Source organism: Emydura macquarii, unplaced genomic scaffold (assembly GCF_026122565.2).
Source record: "Emydura macquarii macquarii isolate MOO-44397 ecotype Brisbane River unplaced genomic scaffold, CSIRO-AGI_Emac_v2 contig_2897, whole genome shotgun sequence".
Lineage (NCBI taxonomy): Eukaryota > Metazoa > Chordata > Testudines > Chelidae > Emydura > Emydura macquarii.
Window position 1 is genome coordinate 56,619,070 of NW_027133034.1, and position 13,434 is coordinate 56,632,503.

Consider the following 13,434-nt stretch of genomic DNA (forward strand, 5'->3'; position numbering starts at 1 on the left):
AATTTTGAGTTAGGGTAAACTGCAGAAATGGGGAATTTTCCATCAATGTAAAATGCAATCAGCTGAAGTAAACTTTTTTGCTTATTTTAAAAAATGTCAAAACAATCAATGGAAAATCTGAAGACATTAAGTTATGCAAGTGTCTAAAAGTTTATTTTTATTTATTTTTATATATATATACATATATATATATATACATACACACCAAATACCAAATGTTTTTATTTCTTTTTAAATAACCTTGCTTTAATTAAAAAAATATAGATATAGATAGCCATAGAAAAATTAGCATGGCAAGAACAAATTGTAGTGGCAGTAAAATTAAATAAATGTTTGACTAAAATTAAACAGAGCCCATGGATTGGCTCATGCCTGCATGTGTGTCCTGCATGTTATGTATAGATACTAAGCTTTATTTTTTTTAATTTTCTAGTCCTCAGGGGCATGAAGAATATATCTTCTAAATATGATCTGAGTGTAAAGTGATGGAGTGTGATCTTCATGAGTGTGCAGACAGCATGAGTCCTCTATTCTAAAGAAGTGTGAAGGCCACATCTCCCATTAATCTCCTTTGGACATTAATTCTAAAGCCTAAGAACACTTTAGGCAGAGATTTTCAAAGGAACCTAAGGGATTTAGATGCTGAACACCCTAGAATTTTAATGGGAGTTGGGAACCTAAACACTGTTTGGCTGAGATTTTTAAAGATGCCTAAATGTGTAAGCATTAACTGTTTCATTGCTTATTTTAGCAATGAAATGGAGCTGAAAGTGAAAACCAGGGGTGGAGAATTGAGCATTGCTACAGAGACAGATATGCATAGAAAAGACAGATGGGAGAGGGAGAAAAGAAAAAAGAATAGGGAAGGAAGAGAGAGAAATAGTGGTGGGCCTACAAGAAAGCATTTTTCATAGTGATGGTGAAGATGACCACGTACTGAACAAATAACTAAAATTTTAGTTATTCCATAAAGACCATAATATTTTACCTTTATTCTTTGTGCAAACTTTCCTTTGACATCAGTGGGAATTCAGCTGTGCTTTGAGGGAAGCATGTCATCCTAAATATTTACCTTCTGCCTATTAAAAATGGCCCTGTCCAGAGTAAGATTGATACCCCCTATTTTAGACCAGCAATTTTGGCCCACTTTGGGGAGGGGAATCTACTTCCACTTGAGTCAAGATAGGATGATCTTGTGGCAGATGCTGCACTTTCTGCTGGGGAGAAGCTGCTCTCAATAGGGTACCCATTTCCCAGGCAGGAGGAGTTAACCATTAGCAGGAAGCCCCTGATCCTACAACTGCAGATTCCTACATGTAGATTTTATAAACTCCACACTTGCAGGACTGGTTACTACCAGATGGCTGTTCTTTTGTCCACTCTATTCCCTTCCTATCTCACTACCATTAATGTGTAAAGGCATACTTGGCTTCTGAATAAGTCAATCACTTTTTAGGAATATTTATTTACTTTCTAAAATGGGGGAGTCATTTTGAGATTACAAAGTATGCAAAGCTCAGTAAAACTAACACATGCAATCACTGAGACTAAGAAAAAGGTCATCCAAACAAAGCTCAAAAGTTGCACAAATCTGCAATTTAGTCTGAGTAAGCAGAACTCCCCAAACCAATGGGGAATTTGCCTAATAATCAGCAGCATGATCTGTCCCTATTTTGTTAACTACAACACTATCTCCAGCAAATTTTCAGATCAGGAGAAACAAACTTAAATTGAGAGCATCAAGCAATACATCTGGGAGACATGGATTGCTTTTTAATGTACCTGTAGAGGAAAATCTTCAGGAAATTCTTAGGGGAGACAGCACAAGCATTTTGCCAAATTTTGAAAAAGCTTTGACACTTTTAGTAGAGATAAAAGCTGAAAAATAACCACTTGTGTGTCTTGGGATATAGTATAAAATTCAATAGAGATGTATTTGCTTGTGAGACACTAGTTTAATGAAACAGAAAAAACACACTAAATTAAGAAATTACAATGCTAAAGTGAGAAATATAATTTGGTACTTGGTACATTAATAGGCTGCAAAATTTTAAAACCGATTTTAAGTTATCTGGCCAGAGTCAGTCCAAATAATTCTCCTTAGCTCCTGCACATGCAAACCGCAAGATAATCTAACTTAGGTAATGGTTCACACTTTGCTTTATATTAGCTACCCACTGCAACAGAACCCTCCTCATGGCAGTGGGGAAAATAATTTGTCCAATGAACTAGTTCCACTATGAAGATTCAAAAACCAGAAGAGTGACAAATGTGCCAGGAAGAAATTTTCCTATTTCAAACAAAGGCAGTCAGCAAGTGAGAAAGATTATGAAATATGAAGGTTATTTCAAACTAAACCTGGAAAATTTCCCAAGCTATTTAAAAAATCCTACAAATAGAAAAACGAATGGAGAAAACCATAGTCTATCCATCTGCCACCTACCAGGAACAGCTACTTTTCATTATGTCCAGAAATAGCTATCTATTCCTGCTATTATATATGTTGCTGCTTTAGAGTTGCATTTCTTTTCCTTACTGTGTGAGGAGGGAAGGGGTGCAGAGCACATGCCACACCACTTAGAAGGAAGGATGTAGGAGCAGCTGTGCTCCTGACATTATGCCTGAGGCAGCAGGTACAATTCCTCCCTCTGGGGTGGTGAATCCGTGTACCATTCCCATTGCAGCCAGTAGCTTTACAGCAACAATCTGCCCCCTTAACATGAAATTCTTTAGCCTTGGCAGTACTGCTCCATAGAAATCATTTAACCCCCACTAGAAGTAACTTATCTTTGGGTCAAGAGATTGAGGTTTGTGTTATGTTTGTAGAACCTTAACTGCATTTGTAAGTTTGAGGTTTGTTTTCTTCTAACAAATATTTTTGAGAATATGCGGGGAGACCTTAACTGAGCAGTTCCTGGGGGATTTTTGTTAGAGTTCAGGTTTTAGAAGGCCCATATTCCAAAAAGATACAGGGAGCAACACATATTGAAGAGCAGCAGCAAGTCCACCTTCACTACTTTTTGTAAGTTTATTCAGCCAGAGGCTACATTTCATAGCAACTCATAAAATAACGTTAAAACAGTGTTCTGTTGAGTTGTGTCTGTCAATGTCGAAGCATCTTTCTAGTATTCAGATAGTGTTACTTTCTACTAGCTGTAGTGCAATCCATGACTAAATTCCAAAGGCTTTATTGAAATTAATCAACCACCTTTACAACTCCTTTCTGTCTTTGGGGCATGTATTGTAGACAATAACAACACTAAGTTAGAGAAAATGCTCAGGAGGGCAGAACCAAACTGCAAAGTGACCTGAAAAGATTAGAATAATGACTACAACCAACAAAGGGAAGTTTTAGTACTAATATACAAGTCCTATGTTCATGCCTAAAAGAAAAAACATCAGGTGCTCCTAGGCAGATATAATTTCAACCTGTGGAACTCCCTCAGGCAGTGCACCGAGGCCCTGCCCCAGGAGCGGGCGGCAGATTTTAATATTATCATGGAGGAGGGAACTGCGGTAGCTAGAGTAGCGCTCCAGACGTCCTCTGACGCTGCTGACTCAGCGGGCAGGGCCATAGCCTCCGCCATCTGCATGCGAAGGTGCTTGTGGCTGGAATCTTCGGGCCTGTCCCAGAAGGTGCAACAGCCTATCCAGGACCTCCCCTTTGATGGGTTGGCCCTGTTCTCGGACCAGACCGATGCGAAGTTGCATGGTCTGAAGGACTCCAGGGCCAAGCTTTGCTCCCCAGTTTTCCAGGAGTCAGTCACGGCCCCAGGCGCAGCAGCAACTGAGGCTTCCACCTAGGCTCTTTCCAACCCTATAGGCATAGGGATAGAAATAGGGGGTTTAGAAGGTGAAAGAAGCCCCCTAGCTCATCCTCAGCTCCCCAGCAAGGGCACCCAGGAGGTTGGGCAATCAAAGGAGCCAATTTTGATGGTGCACCCCAGGGTGGCACCCCAACTGCTCTCCTGGATCCACCCCGTGCCTTCCTAAACAGGCCCTTCTATCCCGAATGGGCAAACATTTCTTCAGCTCGTTGGGTCCTTGGGATAGTCTTGGTGGGCCATGCCCTGCAGTTTCTATCTACCTCCCCCTCCCCCAAACAACCCTCCCCCTTCTGTCCCTCTTCAGGGACCCCTCTCACAAGCAACTCTTCTTACAGGAGGTGGACATCCTCCTCAGTCTGGGAGCGGTGGAAATGGTCCCTCAAGGCAGAAGGGGGAAAGGGTTCTATTTGAGATACTTCCTCATCCCCAAGGCAAAGGGGGTTCTGAGACCCATATTAGACCTGCGTCGTCTAAACAAATATGTCAAATGGCTCAAATTTCAAATGGTCTCCCTAGTTTCCATAATCCCTTCCCTGGATCCAGGAGACTAGTATGCCGCCCTTGATCTCAAGGATGCATACTTCCATGTGTCTATCCTCCCAAGCCACAGGCGCTTTCTCTGCTACATGGTGGCTGGCTCCTACTACCAGTTTACAGCCCTGCCTTTTGCCCTATCTTTGGCTCCCAGGGTGTTTACGAAGTGTATGGCGGTAGTGGCTGCCCACCTGAGATGAAAAAGGTGTGCAAATTTTTCCTTACCTGGATGATTGGCTGATCAGAGGCAGGTCCAGGTCCCAAGTACAGGACAACGTGACCCATACTTGGTCTCTGTGCTGCAGGTTGGGGCTACTTGTAAACGAACAGAAGACCACAATGACCCCAGTGTAATGCATAGAATTCTTTGGGGCTACCCTGGACACTTCCCAGGTCAGAGCCTTCCTGCCTCAGCCACATTTCAAGGCAATGGTCTCTATCATCTCCCAGCTGCACCGATGTCCCACGACAACAACCAGGTACTGCCTACAGCTGTTAGGCCCCATGGTGGCCTGCACGTACGTAGTGAGACTAACTCACCTGAGGCTGACTGCTTCAGGCATGGTTGACCTCGGTATATGTTCCGAGCAGACCCTATTAGACTGGGTGGTCACAGTTCTCCGCCCGTCTTAGCCTTCCTAAACTGGTGGCAGACTCCCCAGGCAGTGATGAAGGGTGTTCGGTTCAGGGAACTGGTCTCGTTGGTCACCCTAATTTCTGACGCTTCGGACATAGGATGGGGAACCCACATCAGCGCCAACCTAGGCACTCAGGGGCTCTGGTCTGAGGAGGATAGGTGCCTGCACATCAACGTGAAAGGAGCCGAGGGCCATTCGTCTAGCATGCAAGGTGTTCCTCCGATTCCTGACAGGCAGAGTGGTGCAGGTGCTGACGGACAACACCGCAGCCATGTTTTACATAAACAGGCAGGGGGGAGGGAGGGACATTCCTCAGCCCTCTGCGAGGAAGCTACCGGCCTGTGGGACCTTGCCATGAGGCACGATTTCCACTTGACTGCCTCTCACCTCCCGGGAGTGAGGAACAATGAGGCGGATCGCCTCAGCAGGTCATTTCTACCCCATCGTGACTGGTCGCTACACCCAGAGGTGGCGGCCATGATCTTCCGGAAGTGGTAAGTTCCCCAACTGGACCTGTTCACGTGGGTCTGGAACACGAAGTGTCCAAGGTTCTGCTCGCTCCAGGGTCGCAAGACTAGGTCGATTTCCGATGCGTTCCTCATCAACTGGACAGGGAACCTCAGGTACGCATTCCCGCCCATTCTGCTCCTGGTCAAGGTCCTGCTGAAAATAAAGAGGGACAGGGTGGATGTTATACTGATTGCTCCAGCCTGGCCAAGACAGCACTGGTTCAGCATGCTGCTGGACCTTTCGATCGCCCCACCCCTGGAGCTCCTGAGGCGGCACGACCTTCTCTCCTAGGACCATGGTCGCCTGTTGCACCAGGACCTGGACTCCCTGTACCTCATGGCCTGGAGGCTCTGTGGCTGATAGAGGGAGAGAGAGCCTCCTCAGTGCAGGTCCAACAAGTTCTGCTTGGCAGCAGGAAGCCTTCTACACAGGTCATATATCGGGCTAAATGGAGACAGTTTACCTGTTGGGCGGAGTCCCAGGGTTTCCTGCCTAGCCTATCACTTATACAGGCGATCCTGGAGTACTTGCTCCAGCTAAATCTCCAGGGTTTGGCGCTGGCCTCGCTGAAGGTTCACCTGGAGGCCATTTCGGCCTTCCATCAGCCGCTAGAGGGGAGATCCCTGTTCTCTCATCCCATGTCGGTCATGTTCCTCAAGGGGGTGGAGAGGCTTTATCCGCAGGTCCATGACCTGGTGCCTCCCTGGGATCTCAACCTGGTCCTCTCGAGACTCACAGCTCGCTCAACCAGAGCTCAAGCCTCGTCTACAGCCTTCCTGGAGAGAGTGCCCCTGCAGGACATCTGCAAAGCCGCCACCCGGTCGTCGGCGCATACCTTCACGTCCCACTACGCCATTGTCCAGCAGGTGAGAGAGGACGCGGGATTCGGCAGAGCGGTGCTGAGGGCAGCTCACCGGTAACTCCGACCACCTCCAAGGTATTGCCTGTTAATCACCTATAGTGGAATGGACATGAGCAAACACTTGAAGAAAACAAGGTTACTTACCAGTAACTGAAGTTCTTCGAGATGTGTTGCTCATGTCCATTCCACAACCCACCCCCCGTTCCCACTGCCAGAGTTGACAGAAAGAAGGGACTGAAGGAGCGTAGGGCCGGCAGCGTCTCATATCCCGCGGCATGTGCGCGGGGCTCCAGTGGATGTCGGAGCTGGCCCTACGGGATCAGCTAAGGGGAAAAAAGTTCCAGGAACCGTGCACGGAGGTGTGCACACACCTATAGTGGAATGGACATGAGCAACACATCTTGAAGAACATCAGTTACTGGTGAGTAACCCTGTTTTCCTTATAAGGAGCCTAGGATTGTTAAGTTGTCCTGGTGTGGTAACCTAGCTAACTACTGCTTTTACTATAGCTAAGAAAAGAGTCATTGCTAAATACAGGTAAAGTGAATGTGCAATGAAATCAGAAAGTTGTACATGTTGAAAGAGTTGCCTAAACCCACTAGATCTGCTTGAGAAACTAAAATTTTTGATTGTGACATTTCTGTATTCCACTTTCTATCAGAGTTTTAGTTTGTTCTCTGAATATTTGCAGAAGTTCTATGCCTGGCAGGAAACTGGATTTAACCTAACTTGTTTTGACCTTTCCCATAGATCTGAGCTTGAAAATATTACACTCTCTACTGAAAGCCAAAGCAATATTTTTGTTTAAAAATATTCTAGGAAGGAAGGGTTTTGTTTTCCTAGCACCAATATGGAAAAGATGTTTTTGACATTCATTGCAAGAATTTCTATATATTTTTTTTAAAAGTATTGTCTTTCCTTCTTGGTACTTTTTCTGTGTACTTTTAAATGTGTTAACAGCTTCAAGCAATTTGGTAGTTTACTTGTGAAATACTAACTAAAGGCTTGTCTACACTTACCTCCGAGATTCGGCATCAGACCACAGTTATGCAAGCTACGCAAAAAACTTGCGTAATTCCCATCGACTTCTCTGCTTCTCTTCTGCGCCATCTTCACTGCTCTGCACCAGTGGGAACAGTATTCCCGTCGACGCAGCGCTACACCACTTGAGAAGGTGGTCTTAATATGTCGATTTCTGGATCAACTGAGCTGGTCTTCACTGACCGCTCAGTCGATTCAGAGAAATCAATCTGACGGTGGCGAATTTGCCGCCATCAGTGAAGACGTAGCCTAAACCTTCCTCAAACTTTATCCTATTCCTGTCAGCCATCCTCCCTGAAATGTGACAGTGTAATCAGTGCAAGTTTGCATTTTATTAGTCCAGTTCATGAGCTATCTTCCTCCTCCAAACTCTAGGGAGTATCAGTATAGAAATTTACTCTTCAGAATATACTGTGTACAGAAAGCTGTAAGATCATCTAGGAGACATCTTTCTAAAGAGGTTTTGTTACACAAAGCTCAAATATTGCATAGTTAAATAAGCTATTTATCTTCATGACAGTCTGTATGGCAGTACTAGACTAAACTAACTGGATTAGCTTCTTGTGATATTCTGACTACATTAACTCTTTCCCTAAAAGAAGTTTCCTTTTTGTGAATCCCAGCTTCCTCCCCCTAAATAACTAAATCAGCCCTTTAGGTTTCCTTGCATTAGACCCCACCCAATAGCTGCTGTGCTGAGTAAAGCAGCATATTAATTCTTAGCAGGAAACTCAGTGCATCTGAAGGGCATGCAAGCTTCAAACCAGTAATATCAGCCACAGAAGTCTGCTCAACTATTCCTCTGTGGCAGGAGGAAGAAAAAGTAACTGACATGGAGAAAACTTTTCGTTAAATGAAGCACTGGGGTGGGGAGAAAATTCACTATATAAATAACATTAGTAAAATGTTAAAGCTATAGGAGCCTTTCTAAATATACAATATTTATATGCATATTTTTCATGAAGTGGAAGTGTGTGTGCTGGTACAGTGGCTCCACCGCAAGAAGTTCCCCTCTTACTCCCCAGCAAGTCTCTGCCTCAAGACTTATTTTTGAGGTTTAGAGGTCAGTAATTACAAGAAAGTGGCTTAACTTAACCAAAAAATCAGGAAGACTTCCCACTTAGACTTCACCCTTGTCCTAAGATGTACTGGTGTGAGCGCTAAGCTTCTTCCACCATCTCCACAAACCCAGCCAAAATGTCTGTACTGTGGGAGAGGAAAGCTGAACTGAATTAAGTAGCAAGTGCTCCTGCAGTTTGTCACAGGGTTTGCTTTTTGGAAACTGGTCCATCTTTACAGGCTGTGATTTAGGAGACCCAGAAAGTGGGGGGAAGCGAAGGTGGGTGAGGAAAATGAAATATCACTTTTTCTAGGACTTACACAAAGATCTCCTTACGTTGCAAACAGAGGAAATCAGTGAATATCTGAGTCTGAACATGAGCTGGAGTTAGGTTTTCTAAAAGTCCATTTCAACTTTAAGCACTTTCTTTCATTAAAATCTAATATAAGCTCAAAAGCATTACAATTGTTTCCTAGAACAAAACTCTGGAAACAGTCCTCATGCCACTTTTTGTTTTCTTAGGATAGGTCATGGCATATATTCCCCCATGTTGTCTTCATTGTTTGTTTCCTGTTCTTCTCTCCCACCCCATTCTCTTGTACAACATTGTTTTCTACCACAACCAGTCTCATCTTCTCCTGTGCACAATTCTCAGCATTGTACTTCTTTTCTAGCTTATCTTATCAGTGTCTCATATCCACACGTTTCCTCCCCTTCCACATAGGGCCTTGGAAACTTTGCCAGGCACCTCAGAGCCTTTGCCAGAGGACTAAACCATATACAGAAGTTAGATTAGGGAAGATTGGTTTCTCACATAGGGATGGGGTCCTGCAGCATTGCCAGTCTTCCGCTATCTACTGGGAAAGGGAAAGTGGGGCATTTCTATGGCAGCACTGTCCATGGATCTTTCGTGGGGGCTCTTATCTTTTATACCAGCCCATGGCTAGTCAGCATCTGAAGCCTGACCTGATGGAAAGGAGCTTTCTCTGTTTTCCTGCTCACCACAGACCTGGCCATCAGAGCTTTGTAAAGGCAATCTGGAGCTCTAGTCACACCATGATGTGGCCCTGTCCAATTCTCCACTTGGAGTGATAGTGGCAAGAGGTTCCCTTCTCATCCCAGAGAGGCAACAGCAGGGGCCCTCCTCCCCTTGGGATCATAGGGGCACTAAGAGAATGTTTCCTCTACCTAGTGGAGAGGCAGGGGTGGTAGCAGGGGTCTTCCCAGTATGTAACCCAAGAGCCCAGCTGCTTGAACCTGAGCAAAGGTCTCTGTATGGCAGAAGTGCAGTGAGTCCAGTCCATCCTATCCAAGAAGATGGAAGTATCTGCTGGGTTCATCGACTCTTGCTGGCTGCTACAAGGGTCGAAGGGTCCTTGCTATTTTATGGTTCCTCAGTCTACTGAAAGGGCGTGGAGTGTCATGCCACTATACTAAATTTAACTCCTTCCTAGTTAATAGCCCCAGTGCCTATTTCTGCTCAATGCTTTGCCATGAACAGCAGCGTGAAGTTGACTTGATTCTTTATGGTTTCAGTGTTGCCCAGCTGGACAGTGGTTTGCAAACTGCTACATACTTTTTAAAAAACAAACAGCCAATAACTGCTGGAGAATCTCCTTCTTACTGACTTATAGGTGAGTGGGTTTGTCCCTTTGATTTTTATAAAGAAAATGACAAGGAATGGAAGAACAGAGGAGGAGGAGGATGTTAAGAGGCTAGCAAGGGTGGAAGGAGAGTTTAGTGTGTAAACCCAATCTTTCCCACAACTCCACCATGCAAATTGCACTTATTGCAGGAGAATAAGGGTCTACTCTAAATTAGTTCTAAATCTGGAAAATCCTCCTCCTCGAACTGTTCTCATGCTCAAGGAAGTTCATTTCCTCCACCCCTGCCCCCCAGACAAATGATGCTGTAGCGATAGCTGTGTGTGTCAGCCAGCTCAGCTACAGAAAGGGAAGCAGGGTATCCTCCCTGTTGGTTTCCAGTCTCTTGTGTTACCTATGGTGAACACTCTAAGAAACAAAAAGCTAGTGTTTGCTAAGGTGGAGCATATTCTGAAAGGAATGGAGTTCTCAATATTGGCAGTTTGAAAGTGAAACTGCAGCCTGTGGTGATTCATTAACAACACTTAAAAGAAATGGAGAATCATTTAAAAAGAACCTTGGCATCTGTCTAAACTGCATTACTGCCATCCAATGTGGTTTTGTTTCATATTTATGAAACGGATTATAACTATAACACATATCATGACATGCACTATAATCCATATGGAACTGCTCGTGAAGAGAGTGAAACTTGCACGGGACAGCAAGTAGCCAGAGAATATGGAGCTGTTTTTCAGGAAAGATCAGGATGACCATAAACCTTAGTACCTTCAGAGCAAGCAAATTGCAAAACCTAGTTTTCCTCAACCTAGTCTTCCAGTAATAACACCACCGAAGTTTGTTTACGCAAATAAGTTGTAGGAAGATAACCATTTATATAGAATTGAGTGTCCTGATTTTGTGAGGTAGTGAGATACCAATGATGGCAGCATGACAGCCATAGTGTTTGGGTGTAACAAACTACTACTAATGTTCATCCACAATTATAATGCAAATGTTCAGAATAAAAATTGATTCTCAAAATTATTAAGTAGAATATCTTTTAAAAAACTGAAGGGTTTACTTCCTTTTTCTGCACAACATGAAAGCTAAGCACAAGGTAATTAATTCCCAGGCATGAGATGTTATGGTCTAACAGAATTACTAGAAAGTTATGGGTAATAGCAAGCACATTCATTGATGTGTAGCCCCAAGTCTCACTACTCGCAAGGGGCCTCGACAAAGTGGCATACGTTTGATCATACTCTTCTCATCCTGCACCAACTAATAAGTCAGTCAGAAATAAGTCAGAAAACAGAACCAAGTCTCCTGGGCCCAGGCTTACCTATCCCTCTACCATGTCAAGACTTTAGCTACCTCTAGAGCTGAGAGTACCATTTCCCAATGAGACATGAGGAGAAGCACTAATATGCAGTGAATATTTGATTTTTCTGATTATGAAGGAGTCAGTCTTTTTCTGCATACCTGCTGCCCAGGCTGAGCCTTCCTCTATACCTGGTAGCTTTATGTTATCCTTGACCAGGGATTCATCTGCTGCCCTTAACAATAGGTGACCAACATTTTAAGATTTCTCCTCAAATTAAATGTAAACCCCAAATAAAAAAAAATAGTAAGAGGATTACAAAGTCACTTTGATTAAACAGAGTAAAAGAAGCAGAGGTAAAAGGCATCCTTTAAAAATTGGAAGTCCAATCCTACTGAGGAAAACAGAAAGGAGCATAAACGCTGGCACATCAAGGGTAAAAGTAGAATTAGGCAGGCCCCAAAAGAATGAAGAGCAACTAGCAAAAGACACAAACTAACAGAAAAACAAAATTAAGTATATAAGAAACAGGAAACCTGGCAGACAATCAGTGAAATCACCTCATAATTGAGCTGATAAAAGAGCACTCAAAGAAGACAAGGTCATTGCAGAGAAGCTAAATTAATTCTTTGCAACAGTCTTCACTGCAGAGAACGTGAGGGAGATCTCTCTCTGCATCACAGCCATTCTTTTTAGGTGACAAATTAAGGAATGGTCTCTGATTGAGGAGTCAACAGAGAAGGTTTTGGAACAAACTGATGAAATAAATAGAAAGTAAGTCACCAGGACCTTGGGTGAATACCATCTGAGTTCAGAAGGAACTCAGATATGAAATTGCGGAACTACTGACTGTGATATGTAACCTGTTGCTTAAATCAGCCTCTGTATCAGATGACTGGAGAATAGCCAATATAATGCCAATTTTTAAAAGAAGTCTTCAGAGGCGATCCTGGCAATTACAGGCTGATAAGTAACTTCACTACTAGGAAAGCTGAGAATTCTATTGTTTACAATAGTTCCAATCAGACACCCAAATCATGTTCATTTGTTTAAGAGTCAATATGGCTTTTGTAAAGGGACATTGTGCCTTGCCATTCTATTAGAATTCTTTGAGGTGTCAACAAGCATGTGGACAAGGGTGATCCAGTGGATATAGTGCACTTGGACTTTTGGAAAGCCTGTGACAAGGTCTCTCACCAAAGGCTCTTAAGCAAGGTAAGTAGTCATAGGATAAGAAGGCAGGTCCTCTCATGGATCAATAACTGGTTAAAAGGTAGAAAACGAAGGGTATGAATAAATGGTGAGTTTTCACAGTGGAGAGGAGTAAATAGTGGAGTCCCTCAAGGATCTAAACTGGGACCAGTGTTGTTCAACATATTCATAAGTGATCTGGAAAAAAGGGATAAATAGGAGGTGGCAAAGTAAGCAAAGGGTACAAAATTACTCAAGATTAAGTCCAGAGCGGACTGAAGAGTTACAAAGGGATCTCACAAAATTGGGTGACTGGACAACAAAATGGCAGATGAAATTCAGTTTTGATAAATGTACAGAAATACACGTTGGCAGACATAATCCCAGCTATACGTACAAAATGATGAGGGTCTAAATTAGCTGCTATCACTCAAGAAAAGGATCTTGAAGTCATTGGGGATAGCTCTCTGAAAACATCTTGTGTAATGTCTTAAAATATCTGTCCCCTGGCCTAGCACAATCTGGTTCATTCTAAAGACAAAATATTTGTCCTCCAGATGTATTTTTGATGCTTGCCAGAGATGTTGTCTTACCATAGCATGATTTGCTGAATTGGGGCGGGAGGGAGGGCAGTAGAGAAACTCTATCAGAGACAGAAATTATCCCAAAAACTTACCTCCAATGTGGTGGCAAAACTTTAACAAGAAACTCCCAAAAGCTCTTTGTTTTCCCACGAATATTTCCCACGAATATTGTTTTACTGTTGCTCCTGCCTAGAGGCTTCTTTCAGCTACCGTCTCTTGTGAGAACTTCATCCCCCTTAATGGGGGCCTCTTCCCCTTTTTGAGGCTGCTGCTACAGCTT

The 13,434-nt window shown here is 43.6% G+C and overlaps 1 protein-coding gene across 4 annotated transcripts in view; it reads left to right on the top strand.

Moving 5' to 3' along the window:
- SMIM15 (small integral membrane protein 15) overlaps nucleotides 1-13,434 on the top strand; it is a 118,214-nt gene that overhangs the window by 3,264 nt on the left and 101,516 nt on the right. For 2 of the 4 annotated variants that reach the window (XR_010923942.1, XR_010923941.1), the window contains one exon: nucleotides 434-1,494. The exons of the other annotated variants lie outside the window; for them this stretch is intronic. The gene's annotated coding sequence lies outside the window, so the exon portion shown is untranslated. Of the gene's footprint in view, nucleotides 1-433; nucleotides 1,495-13,434 lie in introns of those variants that run through there. 4 annotated transcript variants of the gene reach the window in all.